Genomic DNA, 22,683 nt, shown 5'->3' with positions numbered 1-22,683 from the left:
ATATTTAAAAAATCCCTTCTCTATGAAATTTTCATGAATAAAACATACCCTTTTTCTATTCAATCTGACTCACATCCTCATAACCAGGTGGCTGCAACATATACACCTCTTCCTACAAATCCCCATGCAAGAATGCATTCTTTACATCCATCTGATGTAAAGACCATTACTTTGACGTAGCCCACTGCTATCACAACTCTCACTGCTGCCATCTTGGCAACTGGGCTGAAAGTTTTCTCATAATCAATGCCATATGTCTGTGCATATCCTTTGGCTACCAATGCAGCCTTGTATCTGCTTATGCTTCCATCACTGTTATGTTTTACTTTGTACACCCACTTGCATCCAATGGCTTTCTTGCCTTCAGGCAATTGCACTAAATCTCCCAAGTCTCATCTCCATATAATGCATCCATCTCCTCATTCATAGATTTCTCTCCGAACACACATTTCCAACAGCCTTATCAATGCATGTGGGCTCTACAACCTGTACAACTTTTGCCATGTATGCATAGTGATGTGCCACATAACCATCATAGGTAAACCTCTTCAATAGCACAAGATTCTTCACTCTCCCAGATCTTTGCAACTTTGCATTCATGGCTTCCATAGCCTTCTTTACACCAGGTGTTCTCATAGCTGGTATCCCAAGATCCTCATCAAAGCTCATCTCTGAGCCACTAGACTCTCCATCAACATGAGAATGCCCTGCAGAAATGTCAGGCATACTAAGGGGCTCAATCACTTTCTCTTTGCCTTTATGTGATGTACTAATCACATTTGCAGGACTGGTATTGTGACGCAGCGCGCCACTCCATGGTCTATCAAAGGCTGAACCACTAGATGAGGATTCTCCTGGTCCACTTAAAGACTGTGATTGCTGACTTGCATTCTTTGCAACCACATTTCCACTCACATCAGCCCCAATAGCTTCTTTTTCAGCAGCATACCAGCTGCTCATCTCATCAAAAACAATATCCCTGCTTACCCTCAACTCACGTGTAGCAGGGTTATAACACCTGTATCCCTTTTGCTCAAGGGAATACCCAATAAACACATATTTTTCAGCTTTTGGATCTAGCTTAGTTCTCAGCTCATCTGGCACATGCACATATGCAATGCATCCAAAGACTTTCAGATGAGACAAATCAGGTTTTCCGCTAGTAAACCTCTCCTTTGGAGTTACATCATGTATGGCTGCAATTGGAGTCTTGTTCATGATGTAAACTACTATAGAAGCAGCCTCAGCCCAATAGCTATGCGGCATATTCTTCTCTCCCATTAATGCTCGCGCAATCTTAGCAATGTGCATGTTTTTCTGCTCAGCAACTCCATTTTGCTGCGGAGTGTATCTGCATATGTAAACTGTCTCCAAATACCATTCTTCTTCAAAAATTCAGAGAACTCATTGGAGAAGTACTCTTCCCCTCCATCTGACCTTAGGCACTTTATATATTTCCCTGTTTGCTTTTCAACCATAACTCTGAAATTCTAAAAACGAGTGAACACCTCACCCTTCTCCTTCATGAAGTATACCCACACTTTCCTTATGTGGTCTCATCAATAAATGTCACATAATACCTGCAGTCTCCCATAGACATGGTCTTTGTAGGAGCCCATACATCATCTGAATGCACAACATCTAGTGCATTTCTACTCACATTTCTGTCATGTGGAAACACATGCTTTGTTTGCTTTCCAAATTGGCATGCTTCACTTCAACTTTAAACTTTGGCAGCCGTGTCATAATTCCTTTAGTCTGCATAGACTTCATTCTCTGCACATTCACATGTCAAATTCTTTTATGCCAAATGTCTGTGTCTGCAACAATTCTTGAACCATTTGCAAACATCGCAGCACTCACTTTAGGCATGTTTACATTCAATGTAAACATTCTTCCCACTTTGTTGCCTTTTGCAACCAACCTGCACTTATCTTTAAAGTCTTCAACATAACAACCACCATTAGGGTTAAACCGAACCTACAAACCCTACTCAATCATCTGGCCAATTGAAACTAGATTCTTTGTTATGTTCGGAACATGAAGTACATCTCTGCAAGGTACTTCACTTTGCCATCCTGCATAGACAATGGCACATCTCCAATATGGGCAATCGGATGAGAAGTGTCATCCCTTGTTTCCACAAAACCTAGTCTTTCAAGGTTTTTCATGTCCTTGAACCACTCCCCATGACTTGTCTTGTGGTTCGAAGCACCTAAATCAATGTACCATACATCATATTTATGCGATGCTTCAACATTTTCAGACATGGCATTAACAACATGCTGCATAACAAACAACCTTTCATTATCCTCATTGTTTTTGCTCGAGGATGCATAGTTGTTTTGTTGCAATATCCCATTTTGCATGTCAGTTTGCTTCTTATAACAATTTGCCTGCACATGTCAAGGCTTACCACAATAAAAGCATCCATGTGTATCATTAGACTGCCTTTGCCAATTTCCACGACCTCTTTGACTCCCCCTGCCTCTGAATTTTCCTCTTCCACCTACGTGTTGTTGTTGTGAATTCTGGGATTGTTGTTGTTGTTACTACTGGCCATAATTCTGATTACCTGTTCAGCCACCTCCTTGGCCGCGTCCACAGCCTCCTCTACCTTGTCCTCTTCCTGAACTTGTGTAGAAAGCCTATTGCTCTGAACTGTTTTTGTTTTGTGAAGAATGTTGGTCTTCACCTAAGCTCTTCTCTTCTATAATCAACATAGACACCAAATCTCTGAAATTGGGAATATTTTTTCGAGTCTGAATAGACGTTTTGAATGCCTTGTATTGTGGTCCGAGACCACGTAGATAGACTTCTACCATATCATCATCATCTACTTAAATGCCAATGGTGCAAGGGATTCCACAATACCCTTGATCTTCAATCTTTGGATGGAAAAATATCCCTTCTTATTAAAATTATTTTCCGTGAAAAAGAAATTCAAAAAGAACTTTCCAGTGTGCAATTGGAATAAATTGAAAATAGGTAAAAAGGACCTTAGTCTGAGGGTCCAGATTTTGTGAAAATTTTAGATTAAGGTTCCTATGGACCAATAAGATTAATCCAAATGTAGGGAGGAGATAAATTGAAGAATAAAAGAAAAATCTCCCAAAAATGAGTAAATACTCACATAAGATGAAGAGTTGACTAAGGACAAGGTTATTAGTTAAAAAAGAAGAGATATTTAGCGAAAATAATACATTTTTGACACCTCAGTGTGGGGAATTTCCCTCATGAAGGAGGCACCTATTTCACATGTGTGGATGAGTTTTAAACTCACAAATAATGAGAAATTTTCATCTCTCCTCTCTCCTGTTTTAACTAGATCCAGAAAGTAAACTAAACTGATCTAAAAGGGACCAAACTGATTTGGAAAATTCAAGAATCAGTTTGCTTGGTTAGAGGCTCACTTTTTCCTATAAATAGAAGCCTCCCTCTTTGTAAAAGTTAATAGTGTTTTATGCGCTGTTACTCTACTCCTCCCTAGAGCCAAAAACATTGAATTCATTTGATAATTCACTTGTTTTTGACTATTTCCTCTACAAAGAATTGGTGGCCACTCTTGATCCAGGCAAGAGTAAAACCCTCAATCCCTCAAGCCAAAGGATAGCTCACAAAACCCCATGTAAGTTAGAAATTCTACTTTTTTCTAATTCTATTCTATGGTTTTATGATTTCTTGCTTCTTTTAAATTAAGATTGGATGTTATGCCTTGATGGAAAGGCTTCCCCCTTCTCTTCATTGAATTCAGCCTTCTTTATCCAAGATGTGAAATCAAATAAATAGAGTTAAATTTTTCGTATTATTTTCTCTTAAAAAAATGAGAATTGACTAAATTAGAGTGCCAAATTCACCTTGGGGTAAATAATAAGTAGATTTAGAGTGTAAAATTTGAAAAATGGTCAGCCATACAAAGGAGGTTATGGTAAATTTTTTTTAAATTATGTGGAAATAAGTTTTATCTTTATGTTATTCAAAAAGAGTAATCCCCTCCGTTTGTGTATTCTAAAAGTGTTATTTTCATTCTATGCATAGAAAGATGCATATTGGAAATATTTTTATTGTAAAAGCATTATTTTCATTAGAATTAATTTCTATGCATAGAAAGATGCATATTGGAAATATTTTTATTGTAAAAGCGTTATTTTCATTAGAATTAATTATGCATAAAGGAATTTATTTTATTTCAAAAGAGTTATTCTAATTAATTTTGATTTATGCATAGACAGATGCATAAAGAAATTTATTTTATTTCAAAAGAGTTATTCTCATTAATTTTGATTTAATGCGCATAGAAAGATGCATAAAAGAATTTATTTTTATTTCAAAAGAGTTATTCTCATTAATTTTGATTTAATGCGCATAGAAAGATGCATAAAGAAATTTATTTTTATTTCAAAAGAGTTATTCTCATTAATTTTTATTTATGCATAGAAAGATGCATATAGGAATTTATTTTTATTTCAAAAGAGTTATTCTCATTAATTTTGATTTTATGCATAGAAAGATGCATAAAGGAATTTAATTTTATTTCAAAAGAGTTATTCTCATTAATTTTGATTTTATCCATAGAAAGATGCATAAAGGATTTTATTTTTTATTTCAAAAGAGTTATTCTCATTAATTTTGATTGTATGCATAGAAAATGCATAAAGGATTTTATTTTTATTTCAAAAGAGTTATTCTCATTAATTTTGATTTTGATTTTATGCATAGAAAGATGCATAAAGGATTTTATTTTATTTTAAAAGTGTTATTTTCCTTAAAATTAAATTTATGCATACATAGATGCATAAAAGGATTTTGTTAAAAGTGTTATTTCCACTGAAGTTTATTTTGTGCATAAATAGATGCGTAAAGAATCTTTATATAAAATAAAACTAGAAATTCTCTTAAATTCTATGTTTAAACGAATGTGATGTGAATAGGTGTGATGAGATGTGATGAGAATCAGATAAATGTGAATGAATCGATGGATGGATGTGATATGAATAGAAGTGATGAGAATGTGATGTGGATAGATGCGATGAGATGTGATGTGAATCTGATAGATGGGAATGAATGGATGAATAGATGTGATGAGATGTGATGAGAATCAGATAAATGTGAATGAATGGATGGATGGATGTGATATGAATAGAAGTGATGAATGGATGGATGGATGTGATATGAATAGAAGTGATGAGAATGTGATGTGGATAGATGTGATGAGATGTAATGTGAATCAGATAGATGGGAATGAATGGATGGATAGATGTGATGTGAATCAGATAGATGGGAATGAATGGATGTGATGAGATGTGATGTGAATCAGATAGATGGGAATGAATGGATGGATAGATGTGATGTGATAGATGGGAATGAATGGATGGATAGATGTGATGTGAATCAGATAAATATGAATGAATGGATAGATGGATATCATGTGAATCAGGATGTAAATGAATGATATGGGATGGATGTGGATGTATGTGAAGAATGAAAGTGGATGTATGTGAAAGAATGGATGTGGATGTATGTATGTGAAAGGATGGATGTAGATGTAGGAGTGAAAGGATAGATGTGGATGTGTAAGTGATAAGTATGGATGTGGATGTATGTGGAAGAATATATGTGGATGTGAATGTGATGAATATGAACGAGAATAGAGGCGATGAGATGTGATGTAAATTCGATGCGAATGAATGATAAGGGTTGTGAATGAATGTGATAGCCTGTGAATCGGGATGTGAATGAATGATAGGGATGTGAATGAATGTGATGGCATGTGAATCGGGATGAGAATGAATGGTATGGAATGTGAATGGATGTGATGTCATGTGAATCGGGATGAGAATGAATGGTATGGGATGTGAATGGCTGTGATGTCATGTGAATTGGGATGTGAATGAATAATAAGGGATGTGAATGGATGTGATGGGATGTGAATCGGGATAGATGTGAATGAATATGATGTGGTTTGAATGAGATGTGTTGTGAATGAATGTGATGTGGTTTGAATGAGATGTGACGTGAGTGAATGTGATGTGGACTGAATGAGATGTGATGTGAGTGAATGTGATGTGGTCCGAATGAATGAGATGTGAATGAATGTGATGTGATGAGATGTGGATATGGGTAAATGTGAGAGAATGAGATTTGATGAGGATATTTGAGGGAAGAAGTGATGAGATGAAAAATGATGTGATTGGATGAGAATGGGAATTTATATGAAATGAATCTGGATTAAGTAATGTTGATTAATGTGGAAAGACGAGAGTTCGTTATAGAAATTGTATTTATGACCTGTTTTTAAATGACTGTTTTTATGTCAAGAATGGTGGGGAAGCATTTTGACCGTCTTGTGAATGAGGTTGTGTGGAGACCTAGCTGATAAAGTTGCAACAGCTAACGGAGAGTCAACGGAGGACGTCTCGCGTAGCAAGCTCGTCAGCCGAGGTCTTGAACAGCCTCAGTATGATTTAAATGGTGAGCTTCCCATACGGTGGATGAGGGACCAAGGAAGCGGCCTATGATGAAGCGCTAGGTGATCTGCGAAGGATCCTAGAGGGTGCTGACCATACGGTGCTCGGGCTCTAGGTCGCCAAAGATACCCACAAGTACGTCAGGGAAGATATTGAATAAGGAGTAAGAGTTGTTTTTTGAATTCGGGCATGGATCTAGATTGACCTTGCTAGTCCGTCCATGGCTCTTTTATAGGGATCCGTTGGTTGATCTTGCTGATCTTCAACAGAGATTCCATTTTGATATGTGAATATATTACCAGCGGGGTTACTATGAGCTAGGAACTATGGAAAAGGCCCCTGAGTGGTCAGGTGGTGAGCGTTCTGGTTGCCAATGATGCCATAGATACACCAATGAAGGAATGATTGGAAATAAGGATTCAATATGAGATTTTGAGGATTATGATCAGTGACACAATGGTTTCATTAAATGATTGTTTTTAAAGATAGATAATGCTAAGAAAAAGGCAATTTTGTATTGGGTGTGTAAGTGGTGTGACTAGTTTTAAGTTTGCATGAATATCTGAACACAGGGGGCTTGGGAACTCTTTTCCTTGGTACCCGGGACAAAACCTAACCAAACTTTTAATTGGATCCCATCACTACAGTGGTTGGGCGGTTGGCTAACCCAAGGGACTGGATGGGGTAGGCTGGATTGAATAAGGAGACTAAATTTCTGTTGGTATGATAGATGAGGTAAATCCCGGATAAAAAATTGTTCTATGGAAAAGAATCAACGGCTATGCCTCTCAATGAGGAAAAAAGCGTTGGTCTCTATAATCCAAGTGCAATCTTTCCTTTGATCTAACTATGGTGACTTACGGGTTCGGTTAGATCAGTTCAGGTAGTTAAGGTTTTTGACTATGATAGAGAAAAGTTATCCTGGTAGAATCGCCCGTGCTTTCCGAGCAAGGGAAGTTTTTCCGGGTTCAGTTTTGGAAGAATTGATGGATTAGTCTCTTATCCAGATATGTGTGGGCGAGTCTCCGAGTGTGGGACCCTGGCCCGCGTAAGAAGTGCTACTTCCACTGCTAGCACCCCTAATTTTGTTGCGCAGTGGGGACAGGGATCTCACAGGCATTAGTAACTACCTCAAAAGGTTTGGTAAAATCTGGCAATTTAAGGACACGGTTGGTTACTAAGGCTGTCTTCATCTTATGAAAGGCACTCTAACACATAGCAGACCATTGAAATAGGGTACTCTTCTTGAGAAGGTTAGTTAAAGGGGATGCTATTTGAGCATACTTGGGTATAAAGATTCTATACCATCCGGTTAATCCTAGGAATTCTCTAACTTCCTTTATCGTCTTGGGTTCTTGGCCAATCTACGACTGCTTGGATCTTTGCGGTGTCAGAAGAAATCCCATCTTTAGACACTATGAATTCCAAGTATTCTACCTGGTCATCAACAAAGAAAGAACACTTGCTCTTTTTTGTAAAGAGTGGGTGTTTCCTTAGGATTTCCAGGACCTTGCGCACATGATCTTCATGATCTGCAACATTCTTTGAGTATACCAAGATGTCATCAAAGAAGACAAGAAAAAATCATCCAAGTATTTTTCGAGAATATCCTGCATAAGATGATCAAACATTGTTGGGGCATTAGTCAATCCAAACAGCATGACTATGAATTCATAATGCCCATAGCAAGTATTGAATGCTGTCTTCGGGATGCCCTGTTCCTTGATTCTAATCTGGTAGTACCTGGATTTGAGATCTATTTTTGTGGCATTTGGATCCCACTTAACCGATCTAGAAGTTCATCAATCCTAGGGATATGATACTTATTTTAATTGTTAATTGATTCAATCCTCTGTAGTCAATACAGAGTCTTAACGTTCCATCTTTCTTCTTTTGAAAGAGAACAGGCGCACCCCAAGGTGAGACACTGGGTCTGATGAATCCCTGCTCTAACAGTTGTCTTAACTACTTAAGTTCTATGGCTTCAGGGACTGGCATTTTGTATGCATGCTAGGCTATTGGTTGAGCTATGGGCGTTAACTCGATCTCATGATCTACTGTAAGATGGAGGCATCTCAGTCAGGTCTTCTGGGAACACATCTGCATACTCACTTAACCACTCTGGTTCTTTAGCCTTGCATTTTATGTCTACAAGATTCATCTTAATGACATAAACACCTTGCCTCTTTCTGAGCCCGTTTAGCAATTTAGAAGCTTTGACTAATTGTAGCACTGGGGATCCAAAAATTCCAGTTCCTTGAACTTTATTCTCGTGAAGGTCAAGGAAAGAGATGGCTCCATTGTGACAACAATGAATGTCAGCTTGATTCTTATGGAGTCAATCCATTGCAAGGATTCCATCATAGATTCCCAAGGGCAGGACTCTGAACTGGAAATCTATTACGTTTCCATCTAGACTAAACTGAATAAGGTCTGTCTCAAGGTGTGGGAAAAGAATCTTTCCACTGGCCAATTCCACTTGCAAGGTTTCTCTAATTTTTGATGTAGGACTAACTTACGCAGACATCCTAGGGAAATAAAAGAATGAGTACTTCTTGAATCAATCAAAAGCTTGAATTGTTTATGTTGGTACTGTGCTAGAGTCTGGAGGACTGAAAAATTGACGATTATTCCCCTGATGCTCAATTGCAGCATAGATCTGTCCTTTTTCTTTCTCCACTTCCTCAGCTATAGTGACGGCTCTAGCTGCTGCAGTAGCCTGAGGTGGAACTCTCTCTCTTTGGTTACCTCAATTCTGGGAGGGAGTTTGGAGACTGCTTTGCATGGAGGCTGCAGGCTGAGCTGGCACTCTTTTGGGGTTACCCTGATTTTGGCGCGGGTGACCCTGATTGGAGGACTGATACGAAGGAGTTTGTCTCTGAACTCCCTCCTTGGCCCACAGAAGGAGATGGGAAATCCTTGAGTTAGTGACCCTGATTGGAGGACTGATACGAAGGAGTTTGTCTCTGAACTCCCTCCTTGGCCCACAGAAGGAGATGGGCAATCCTTGAGCTAGTGCCCAAACCTTTGACAACCAAAACACTTGTTCTCACTTTGAAGGTCTTTCCTCTGCATTCTTGAAAGAGTCGGAGTTCCTGAGAAAGAGCTTCAAGGAAAAGGTCTTCCTTTATTCCTGAAACTTCCTGTCTCCAGATTCTGATTGGGACCTTGGTGTCTCTTTGGAGGAGGAAGGTTGGAAGAATTTCGTGGTGTTTGGAATATCTTGAAGGATGAGAGAGCTAGCTTTGGCGAGACTTTAACGATAAAGGCTTTGGCAAAGTCCTTTGCCATCCTTACAACTTCAGCCATGGAAACTGGCTTGGCATTCTTGACCAGGGTGTCTAAAGGTTCGTTCATTCCCTGAATGAACCTGGCCATAAGTTGCTCTTCGTCTAGCAGTAGTGAGTACTTGAGGAGAAGAGCAAATGCCTGATGATATTCTTCAATACTTTTGCTCCCTTGGTTTAGCTCTAAGAACTCATTCATCATGGTTTCTAAAAATTCGGGGGGGTCAAAATCTCTTCCTTAGATAAGCTTTGAGATCATTCCAGGATTGGATATTCCTATCTAGATGGTTGGTTTCACAATGGTTTCTCCATGCCACCTTGGTTGTTTCCACAATCTTCAGCCTCGCAAGAGCCATTTTGCTCATCTCATTGTACCCGGTGACATCAAAATATTCCTACATGGCCTTGACCCACTTCTCCATAGCATCGCCCAAGTTCTTCCCTTCACCTTTGAAGGGTCCTGGTGGCTGAGTTCTGTGAAGGGCCTTGAAAATGTTGAGGTGAAGCTCTTCCTCATCAGTGAGAGAATCTGGCTGTCGGCCAACGGTTCGCTCGCCTTATGACTCTGCCAAAAATGATACATTATTAAATTTTTCTTTTGATTTTGTCAACGAGATCCTAAGACTTAAGAGGTTCAAAAAATAATTGCTTAAAAAAAATAAACAATCTTATTGGAGATCTATGACATATGTCCGAGTAATAGATATTGCTTCTTCAATTTGTCATATAATAAACAATCACTTATATAACTGGGAATTTTTCCACAAAACATTTCTTTATTTATATAAAGGTTGCAGTATGTACATAGAGCATCTCCACTCTAGAAAGTCAAAACCTCCTCGAGAAATGCATAAGACGGCAATACTGGGCTACAGACATGCCCCGATATAAATGTTCCCTTACTCTGCCAAAGGAGCTACTATCTTATTCTTTGGAATAAAGCGGCTAAGAAGTCTATAGATATGGCAGGAAAGTCTGAAATCTCGAGACGTGGGGTGATATAGAATAACACCATGGATCACTTTTAGCCTTACTAGGATCATGGCCAACGAGATATTCTCCCTCAGCATCACGCGCTGGTCGGACATACTGTCCTGCAAACCACTTGTGCTGCCATCTCTCCGCTGGGTCTGAGAAATAATAATCCTCGAAATGGCTTGTGAGTTTGGCTTGGCTCGTTCGAGTCGTATAGCGGAAGAGATAATATGCTCAAAGGCAAAAGCAATCACATCTTGTGACTGGGTTAGATCGGGAATACCGGATAAGCATGGAACTTTCGTCTATAAAACCAAATTCTTTAATTAAAAATCTTCATTAATGAAGCTTAAGGAATGAAAATACAATACGTAAATGTCCTTTCTGAATTTTTAATATAATTTTTGATAAGAATTCATTTTTCCTTAGCTTTCAACAACGCTCTAATACCAGCTGTGAGACCCCCCGCGCCCCCTCCGAGATGCCCCCTCGGAGGGCGCTGGCAATGGAAGCAGCGTCAACTTCTCGTGCGGGGCAAGGGTCCACACTCGGGGCCTCGCCCACGGGAATCCGGATAAGAGACTAGCTCGGCGGTTCCTCCAAAATCGGACCCGAAAAAACTTCCCTCACTCGGAAGGCACGGGCGATTCCACCAGGAAAATGATCTACCGAGAGAATTGATCTAATGAGTCAAAGTCTTAACTAACCAAACTGATCCGACCAAACCTAAAAGTCACATGGTCAGATCAAGAAAGAGACTTGCACTTGGTCCATAGAATCACTACTTTTTTCCTCCTTTAGCGAGGCACAACCGCTGATTCCCTCCCACACAGATCAAGGGTCTTCCTAGGACTTAATTTGTTTAACATAACGTAACTATTTGTATTAGAGGAATCCCTCGATCCGCCTAACCCCAACCGGCCCATGGGTTAGCCAACCACCCAACCACTGTATTGGTGGGATTCCTTTATAAAAATTTGGTTATGTTTTGCTCGGGTACCGAGGAAAGAGTTCCCAGGCCCCCTAGCCGGTGCTTCAAGAAAAATTTAAGGTAGGCATACCACTTACACACCCAATATGAAATTGCCATTATAACAGATTTGGTTGTCTTTAAAACAATCTTTTAATGAAATCATAGTATTACTGATCATAATCCTCCAAAATATTGAGTCCATTGATTTACAAAATATATCATCCGGACTCTCCGTTGAAGACCAGCTAGTCAACCAACGAGATCCAATATCAAAATTCAATTCACAAAAGTAATTCTTTTCAGTTCATCCGTATCCTTCCTCGACATACCCATGGGTGTCCTAGCAACCGCGAGCTCGTGCATCACCTAGTCAGAACCCTCTAAGATCCTACTTAGGTTTCCTAGCACTTCACTCAGGGACCGCTTTGTCGGTCCTCGCCCATCGTACCGGAAGCGCACCATTTTAACCATACTGAGGGGCTGGTCAAGACCTCGGCAAGCTTTGCAGCGAGTGATGTCCCTCGATGACTCCCCGCCAGCTGTTGCAACGAGTCTCTCCTCAGTTATTCACATACCAAATGCTTCCTCCAGCATTCTAGCGTAAAATAGTCCTTTAAAAGAAAACAGAGGTTCTATGCAAGTAGAATCCCGGATTCGAGATTGGTTCCACAAAATCCTTTTCCTATAATCCTGATTTTCTTAATGAGAATCATTGATCTCTCATCAGGGTAATCTACCTATCATTTGACTGAATTTCCAACTAGATTCTTGGTGATTTCGATTAAGAAAAAATTACGCTAATTCAACGGTAATCTATTCTTTGTGTGTCAAGAATTGGAATTGGTCTTGAGGTTTTTGCTTGATTCAGATTCGAGAGATGGGCAAGTAGTTTATTGGCCGCCCCTCTCATAGTCATGGTCTAACCAAGATTATTCGATTTACTTCCAACTTTGATTCCTAAGGATTTTCTTCAGATAAAAATCTACTAAACTTCTAACCGTAAGAGAAATTCTAACTTTATGAAATTCATTCCCTCCTAACCACAATAGATTAATAAATAGTTCTATACGTGAATATCAGGATTTTATAAAAATACTCTTCTTCCATTAATCCAATTTTGGATAAATATCGATTTGGTGATTTATCCACATAAAAATATCTAAGAATATTCTTTCCACCAATTTAATTATCAACCCTAATTTTCTAGGTGAAATTATGGTGAAATTTCCTCTTTTGTCATCAAAATTTATTTAAACATTTTTCTACTTAAAATATCATAAATTTTTTTGTTTTAATTAAATACAAATATCCATTTTTTGAATATGCTTAAAGATCCTCTTTCTGTATTTAAATGATTGAATTTCAAATGTCATGGGAATTCCTTTTTTATCATTTAAAATTTTTTATACATAAAATAAATTTATCTAAAATTTCTCTTTTTTAAATTAAATAAAAATATCCATTATTTTGAATATGCCAAAAATTCCTCTTTTTGCATTTAAATGATTGAATTCCAAATGTCATTGGAATTCCTCTTTTATCATTTAAAAAATTCTTATACATAATTTTTTAATCAAAAAATCATCTTTTTTAAATTAAATAAAAGTATCCATTATTTTGAATATGCCAAAAAATCATCTTTTTGCAATTAAATGATTGAATTCCAAATGTCATGGGAATTCCTCTTTTATCATTTAAAAATTCTTATGCATAAAATAAATTTATAAAAAAATCCTCTTTTTCTTAATTAAATAATTATACATAATTACAAAAAAGTATTCTTTCCTAAATATAGTCAAAATCATTCTTTTTGCTTTAAATTTCTAAACCTACAATATGATAGGAGTTCCTCTTTTATTATTATGCATAAAAATAAGATATGTATTTTTTTTCAAAAAAATTTACCATAGCTTCGCTGCTGCAATTACTGATAATTTTTATTTTTTCTAAAAGAATAAAACATTGTAATGAAAATATGATAGAAGATCTATTTTTAATCTTAAATTTAAACTATGAATTTAAATCATAATTTTAACCATAATAAAAAATTTAACTATGATTATCCCATTAGATTAAGCTAATTCCATTATTCCTCTTTTCCCAATTTGATAGGATAATCTATTTCTCATTTAGAATCAATTAAATTATTTTTTAACTACTTATAATAATCTAAAAGAATTAATCATTATTTTGTCAACACAAAATCATGAAAATACCATTTTCTTAATCTCTAGCTTATCAACCCTAGAGTTTTGTTTTGAAAAAAGAAATTATCAATGAGAAGCATTCTTTTGCTAAAGAAGTAGTCATAGAGATGACTTTTCTTTTTGAGAGAGAGATATACATAAGAAAGCATTCAAAATAATCATAATGATTAATTTTCTCTTAATTGAACATTATGATTCTTACGGGAAGCTTGATTTGAATCAAAACGACCATTTAGATAACTTCTCAAGCTTGAGAGGGGTTGAAAAGAGAAGTCATTTGAGGAAATTAACAAAAAACCATAAAATTCATTCTTACCTCAAGGATTAGCTTGTTTATTTTTCTAGAAGTGAAGCCCCCAACTAATCAATTGGTTTAGCAAAGAGGAGAAGAGAGCTCCAAGAGTTTTTGAAGAGGGAGAGAAGCTCCAAGCTCCCTAAAAGTAGAGAAAAATTAGGGATAACAGAAAACATGATTATTTTAATGTAATACTGGCATGGTATAGCTCACAGATGAGAATACAAAGAAATGAGGGTATATTTATAGGTGAGGGAGGCCACTAACTAAGTCCAAGTGGGTTCTAGAATTTTCCAACTTCAGTTTGACTTAATTTGGACAAGATTTGGACCAGTTTGGCTCCCTTTTTGATCCAGTTTGATCCAAGAGAGAGAAGAGAGATAAAAATATCACAATGTTTTGAATTAAAAAAACCTTCCACACATGTGAAAAAGGTGCCTACCTTAAAGGTCGCCCCCCTCTCCTTACCAAGGTGTTGAAAGTTCATCATTTCTCCAAAATATCTCATCTTTTTAGTAATATCTCTTAATTTTTAACTAATAAATCTTGTACTCAGTCAACTCTTCATCTTATGTGAGAATTTACTCATTTTTGGGTATTTTCTTTTATTCTTTGGATTTAGCTCATCCCAACACTTGGATTAATCCTATTGGCCCATTGGAACCTTAATTGGACCATAATCTAGAAACTTTTGAAAATCTAGGCCCTTAGACATAGGCCAAGTCGATGTCGCCTAACTACAAAGACTCTCTCCCTGATGCAGTGGTAATGTACCTCAATGTGTTGCATTTGCGCATGGAAAACTGGGTTCCTAGCCAACTGTCTACTACTAAGATTGTCACAATATATGAGAACCTTTCTCTCCACATGCAACCCCAAATCAACAAGTAGCTTGCGTAACTAAGCTACCTCACACACTACCATCGCATCTCCTCTGTACTCTGCCTATGTACACGGCAAGGGAGCTATGGGCTTCTTCTTGCTGCTCCATGTCACGCAACACTCCTCAATGAAAACATAAATCCACTGATATATCTCCTGTTTGAGATGCTACTTGTCCAATCACCATTTGTGTATCCATATAGCTCCAACGGTACACCTGCTGCATAAAACAATGCATAATCAACAATGGCCCTCAAATACTGAAGTGTGCGTTACACATTGTCAAGATGTGGTTTGCGCAGAACCTGCATAAACTGGCTCTCTAAGCCAACAGTGTAGCTCAAATCTAGCCTACTGATTGTGATAGATCAAACTCTCCACAATCTTCCTGTACATAGTGGGATCCTCCAACTCATAACCTGCATCCGCACTAAGCTTTCCACTTTGATCTAATGGCATCGAGATTGGCTTACAATCAGCCATCCCAATACATACTGTCTCTATGATAGTGAAATACCCTCAGCTGTGCGAATGACCTCAATTCCCAAAAAGTAGCACAGATCTCCCAAATCCTTCATCTCAAACTTTCTTTTGAGAGAAGACTTTTCACATGCTCAATCTCATCCAAGTTGTCACCCCCAACAATAAGATCATCTACATATATGGTGTAAGATTCCTCCTCAGCCTGAATAATGAATAAGCTTTTACCTCAATCCCCTATAATAATCATTCCCTATTTCAGAATACAAGAAAATATTGTTTTTCCTTGTTTTTGCCTAGAGAGAAGAAAAATTCTAGACAGAGGTAACTTAATATTGAGATATTTTTGGATATAAAAATTCTCCTAATATCTAAAATACTAAAAAATACAGGATCATGTCAGTGACATCTTCACAAAGGCCTTCGGAGAGCTGAGAAACTCCATAGATTTCGAGATATGCTTGGAGTTCATGAGCTGGAGTTCAGCTTGAGGGGGAGTGTTGAGATGTCAAGCTCAACATGAGATGACACTAGTAAGGCGTCTGCATGACTTTTCGACATTTACATCACTGGCAAGTTTGGTAGCCGGCACTGACATATCTTTGCCTCTACAGCTCGACTACACCAACTAGTCCACATCTACCTGCTCCTCTAAGCATGTTCACATTATGGACCACTTTTATATACTCTATTATGTGTGTTAGTCACTTTATCTTCTTTGTAGACCAACAGTGAGTCATGAAAAATGACAACTAGTCATGAGTTGTCACTTGCAACAAGCTGTCTTGATTTTTCACTAGTCCTAAATATTGATCAATTTTACACTCTTTTTGAGACATTGAAGAGAAATGTATTTAGAAATTTTACAAAATAAGCATAGTTTTAAACTTCTTTTTAAAAATGTACATATTGCTAATTGAAAGGTGAAAAAATGTTCACTTTTCGTGTCAAATAACAAAATGAAAAAAATAAGGTCAATACAAGATCTAATATTCTTTAAAACTACTAATACTCCACGCATGTCTATGTAATGTATATTCTTTACTTAGAATTATAAAAATATACTTTTTTTCTCTAAAAATTTAACTAACTTTATCCCAATCATTGCACCTCATCTAATCATTGAATTAGAGCATATATTTGATGTTAAGATAAGTAGGTATATGGAGTCCATGGCCATAGAAGATGCTTATTGAATGAAACGATTTCTCTAGATTCAGATAGAAAACTAATGATCCAAATAGTCAAATTTTAGATAGTAGTGAGTGCTACAATTTATCAATTTACTTTATTATGATCTAATAGTTTGATTTAGAGTTATCGTCTTTCAAAAAACACAGTTTTTAGTTTATGATAGTTAAATTTTGAAGCATGAAAATGACAACATCTATTGTTTTAAAAAAATTAATGAAAATTTGGATTCCAGAATCCACTGACAAAATTGATTCTAGAACCCAAAATTTTGGACACACTAATGTTTCTATTGTGAGAGTGAAGTTTTCATTAAAAAAAAATGTCCATAATAAACAAAAAATTCACTTTTTTTGGACAAAAAGAAATTCCATCAACCAAAAAATTTTCGTCAAAAAATCCGTTGATGGAAAACTTCTGTCGATAGAATTTTTTCCATCGACAAAGTTTTTTAACGGAATTTTTTTTCATCGACAAAATTTTTGACGGACTAATTTTTTCATCTAATAAAAGTAAACTTTTCATTCATTATGGACCAAATTTATTTTTTTAAAACAAAAATTTCGATGTCACGATAGAAACATTAGTCTCAATGGAAATTTGGATTCCAGAATTCACTTTGTCATCAAAGTGAAATCTAAATTTTCATCAGTTTATTAAAACGACAACTGTTATCATTTTAATGGCTCAAAATCTAATCGTTAGATAGTGAAAACTGGTTTTACAAAGACTATAACTCTAAATTGAATTATTAAATCAAAATAAAGTAAATTAATAAATTATAGTACTAACTACTATCTAAAATTTGATCGTTTGGATCATTGGATTTTCATCTAAATCTAGAGACATCTTTTCTTTCAATAAACCTCTTCTATGGCCATGGACTCCATAAATCTGCATGTCTTCATATCAAAATATGCTTAAATTCAACCATTGGATCAACTTTGTATACAAAGAAAATTTATTTTCTTAAACAATGCACTAACCCCATGTAAGAGTTTCATCAAATTATATTGGGTCTAAAAGAAACGTCAAATTTGTCACCTATCAGTTTGTTGATAACACATTATGTACAACATGCAGTGTAGAAATGTGTATTAGTATAAAACTTATCCATGCTCAAGGGAAACTATGATCTAGAGATGCTTAATTAAAGCAAAAAAGAAAAGAAAAGTAAAATTTATCGACGTGTGAACATGCTTAATTTGCATGATATAGAAATTGTTGTGTATGGATTTGAGTCAAAAAACTTCTTGACACTTGCACTAGAAAAAAATTGATATTTTTAAGCAAAAGGTCCAATGACTCTCGTAGTTGATTAGAAGAGTTTATTCTCTTTTGTAATTCTTTTTTTAATTGGATGTTTCTGGGTTTAAAGTAAAATGTAAGTAATGTTTTATGCTTTTTTTTCACAAAAGTAGTGTTTTTTTAACAAATGTTTGACATGAAAATGTGTCTTTTGTCTCCATAAATTTTTAAAAAAGGTATATTTTTGGTTTTTTTCCCAAAAATGGAGTTGAGTTGTCGTTTGCATGATTTTGTTGTCATTTTTCATGACTCGCTCTATTGACCTCTTTTGTTGTGTGAAGAAGAAGAATTATTTTCAGCCTCTCACCTTTTGTGCTCTCTTCTAGGTTTTGTGTGTGTGTGTGTGTGTGTGTGCTTGCAAGAGATCAAGCTCTCTTCTCCCCTACATTTGTTCAGGGTCCTTGTCTCAAAGGAGGACCAGTGTGTGCTTCATAGGGCCCCATATGATATCCATGATACATTCTGCAAGGTGGGTTTTGCTAGTACCTAGGTGCGAGGTTGATAGAATTGTTTCAAGTGGCCTCTCTCCCTTTGATATGAGGTAATTTCTAGTTCCTGGTGAGTGGGCTCCCATTTTAGCTTGGGCATAGACCTATGGTCTTGGTACGAGTCTGCTATTCCAATGGTAGGCATGGGGCACCCAAACTACTGGATTATTCCAATGGTAGGCATGGGGCACCCAGACGACTGGATTATTCTAGATTGGATTACTTTCACTTTGTCCTATCTCAGGTCTATGGTCTAGTGGTGGTATGGACTCTCTTTTAGGCCAACGTTCCATGCCCCTATCGCTAGGATGTGGATCGTTTGATAGTGCGTTTCCTAAGAAAATTTTTTTGAGCCTTGCAAAACAAGACTTCTCTAAGAGTGCATATGGGATTATGGGTCTTTCTCAAGGGCCGGTGGTCTGTCCATGCAGTGGGCTAGTTTGTTCCTTTATTTTCTAGGCCCTTGTGCTAGTTGAGCCGGTGCTGGTGGTGTAATTCCTAGAGCTACCCCCCTTCCTATTTCCATGGATATCCTCAACGTTTTGAGAGTTAATCGTGCCATGGCGGGGGCTGGTGCGGGTTGGGGTAAGATAGCTGGGGGTGGTGGAAAACACTTTCCAATAAAGAATCGTGTTTCTTTGCAAATGGAACATAGTTGAAATAAAAGGTACAAATTTGATGTGTTCTCTCAAGTGGTGGTGGGTCGATGTCGTCAGGTCTTTGAGCACTCGTCGTCCACATACGTGCATCTCCTTCTCTTTCGTTTGATTATGGTGGCATCATACTTAAGGCATGGGACCATTTGAAGAGCTGCATCCACTGTGTAGCAAGGGAGAGTGCTACAAAAACCACAAACACAAGTACACAATATGCAGATCTTGTAATGGTGCTTGAAAGAACATGTTCACCACTTTCTTGTCAAACCAAACTTTCATCCTACTTCCTAACATTCAATAATACCAATTGAAAAGGAAAGAAATTGAAATAAACAAGTATATGATTAGCATGTGTCAAACCAAACATATTGCTTCAATATGGATAAGGCTTCAGACTTGTGCCTCAAGAGAAAAACATATGTGAAACGAGAGAAATCGTCAATGAAGGTAATGAAATAATGATAGTCCTTACAGTCCTCGCACACCAGCAAGTGAGAAAGCTTATCATGTGCACAATGGCACCATGGTTATGGAAGATATAGGCATTAGGACATGTTGGAGGTCATTTGTAGGGCCTTGTAAGAAAATCATCGATTCTTATTTTCTCTCTCTAGAAAAAATCTTGAAATGTTAAAATAAAGAGAACATAAGAGAAATAAAAGTGTACTCTCTGAGCCAAAGAGGTAAATCTTCTCCTAGGCGGCCGTCATAAAGTTCGTTCGAATCTTCTTTGAATTGATACATTCAAAACTGCAAGAATAAAGTTAATTATTCAGGAGGATGTTATTGCACAGAAGACAGTTTGGAGGGAATGAGAACCTTCATCTCCAATTTCAAAAGACAAATGCAAGCTTTCTTTCACCATGGCAAGACATATTCTTTCACTCTGCCTCATATCCAACTTACTCATTTCTAAAACACTTCAATGGAGAACAACCATGTACACACTCATTCTATTGTGAGGAGTCTAATCATGAAAGCATTAAGAGAAAGTACCATTTGCATATTGATCTATATAGTGAGTATGCACCCATTCAAAAACACAGAAGTGGTCAACTATTGCTCTTATAAGATGTCAAAGATCATATGAGGTTATCGAGGGAAGGAGCGGGGAAGCAACACATAGATCTTTGGTGTGATGGCTCCATATATCCTATTGACCCCCGTACTGCTTCACATCCTCCCTTTTCAAATCCCACAACTCTCTTGCATTTTGCAGGTGATGGTGCTGCCAAAGGCTTACTAGGATATTGCAAGTCAATTTCTTACATGCAAGAAAGAGAGAGGCATTATTCACAATATTTAGCAACTGAGCTTCTTGGCTTGTCTGCTGAATGGAAGACACAAAAAGTTAGATTGGAAGAACAAGAGTGTCAAATCAACAAACTAAGAAGTGACCTCCACAAATATAGAGAAAAAGACACAAGCATTGGACCGCGCATATGGAGAAGAAAGCTAAAAAACGTTGAGAACTTGAGGCCCACTTTTGGAGGCTTGAAGAAGAGAATCCAAGCCATAACATAAGATTGCACTCAATGCATTCCCATTCACATGTCTTTTATGTTAGCAGTTAATATTATTTTATTTGCAGGGTTGCTTTGTGATTTACATGTTCTCTATGTTAGTAATGAGTAGTGTTGTATTTGTAGGGTTGTCATACATCCTGATAAAGAGAATATCAATCCCAATCTTAATCCAGCAAAGCAACTGAAATCATTAGTAACATCAAGAATGGCAAGAGAAATGATAAAGGATAAGAAGTTCAAGGTGGTTCAACGAGATATAGTGGATGAATTTGTAACCAACAATATAGTTTCGGCTCTGCAGATATTCAATCTACCATGGATTCAAGTGGAGTCAGTTGTAAGAGTTATAGTGCCATCCAGAAGTCAGTGTCATTAGTCCTTGAGGCCAAAGGCAATAAAGTAAAGCTACTTCCAACACCTACAAAATTTTGGAGACATAGGGAGGAATTAAACACAAAACAGCTTCACTATGTTGGTCACTCATACCACATTGTAGGAGAGTTTAAGGGAGAAGGTGGCAGCATATTCTACAATGAACACAACAATATATTCATGGACTTGGAGCTCTTGCAAAAGAGAATGGTAGAGTTCTATGATATTACATTTGAGGATACAAGAGGTGTACTTCAATTTGTCATCAAGCTTGATGAGTGCGAGATTATCAAGGAGAAAAAGATGGAAAGGATCACAATAACACTTATGAATAGGGCTCTTTCTAATTGCAGTAGGGATGATCCAAAGTATTTTAGTGTGCAGTCTGAGACAAACATCTAGTGGCTATGTTCATTGGAGGTCAAGAAAGAGGACCATGAATCCTTGTTTTGGGTATTTCATCATACACATATCCCCAATCTCATCAAAGAACATATGAATGCAACCATGATGCTCCGTGTAGAGAAAAGTTCAATGGCATCTTGCGGGTGACTTGAAGACTCTCAAGTGCTTATTTAATTGCAGCAAAGGGGCCAATGCAAAGTCTCCATGCCTTTACTGCATGGATTCCACAAGGGTGATGGACTAAGTGGTGGAGACAACCATCGAAAAAGATAAATTTTGGATGAGAACTTTAAACCAGTGTTTGAGATTCCTCTTTCCAATGTGCATATATGCACGCTTCATGCTTTGCATCGTATCATGGCTTTGCTTGGAAGATCAAGAATGTAGCAGAGAGGAAAGAAGCCATCTGTGCATTGGAGAAGGTGCTATCTGAAATTAGACTACATGGAGGTACAGATTCTGAAGGACACTAAAAAGTCATCTAATGAAAAGGAAGTTCCAATAAAGCCCTCTATTGGAGGTGTTAAGGCAAGAAGATTTCTTTCCAAGCCAATGAATAATCAGCAACACAAACCCACAAAGTTAGGAAAGTAATATACAACAACCTATACAAGCAGAATCAAATACCAATAGTGGAAAAAGCTACATAATGTAGTGAAAGACCATGAAGGTGCTTCAAGGAATGTCAAAGCAGATGTTTGGGGTTCAATTGATACTCTGTTTCAAATGTGTGAGAAAGTTAACTACTCCCAGCAAGACAAAAAGAGCTTTTAAGACAACTTACAAGCATTCAGAGCTTCTTGGATTGACACCAACATTACACACTACATGGTATGTTTCTAGCTTACTCTTGTTTCCTAGCCCTCGATACAACTTACATTGTATGTTTTCTTATGCAGCATAATCTCTACAACCACATGCCTTACTTTATTAAACAAGTATGGAGATCCTAGCATTTGGAACACACAAGGGCTTGAGAAATCACACTATATGACTCGAAACACATATTTCAGGCGCACACAACATGGTGGTGGAAAAAGTAAGGCAAACAACCTACAAGAAGTGTTCCAATGGTTCTATAGAACGATATTGCAACAACTACACAAAAAAGAAACCTTAAGTTAATCCAAACTGGTGTAGACACTCAGAGATATGGAAAGGAAGAGATTGA

The sequence above is a fragment of the Cibotium barometz genome, chromosome 2 (assembly GCF_041138505.1).
Source record: "Cibotium barometz isolate CiBa-2024 chromosome 2, ASM4113850v1, whole genome shotgun sequence".
NCBI classification, from domain to species: Eukaryota; Viridiplantae; Streptophyta; class Polypodiopsida; order Cyatheales; family Cibotiaceae; genus Cibotium; species Cibotium barometz.
Note: the sequence above shows the minus strand (reverse complement) of the source record.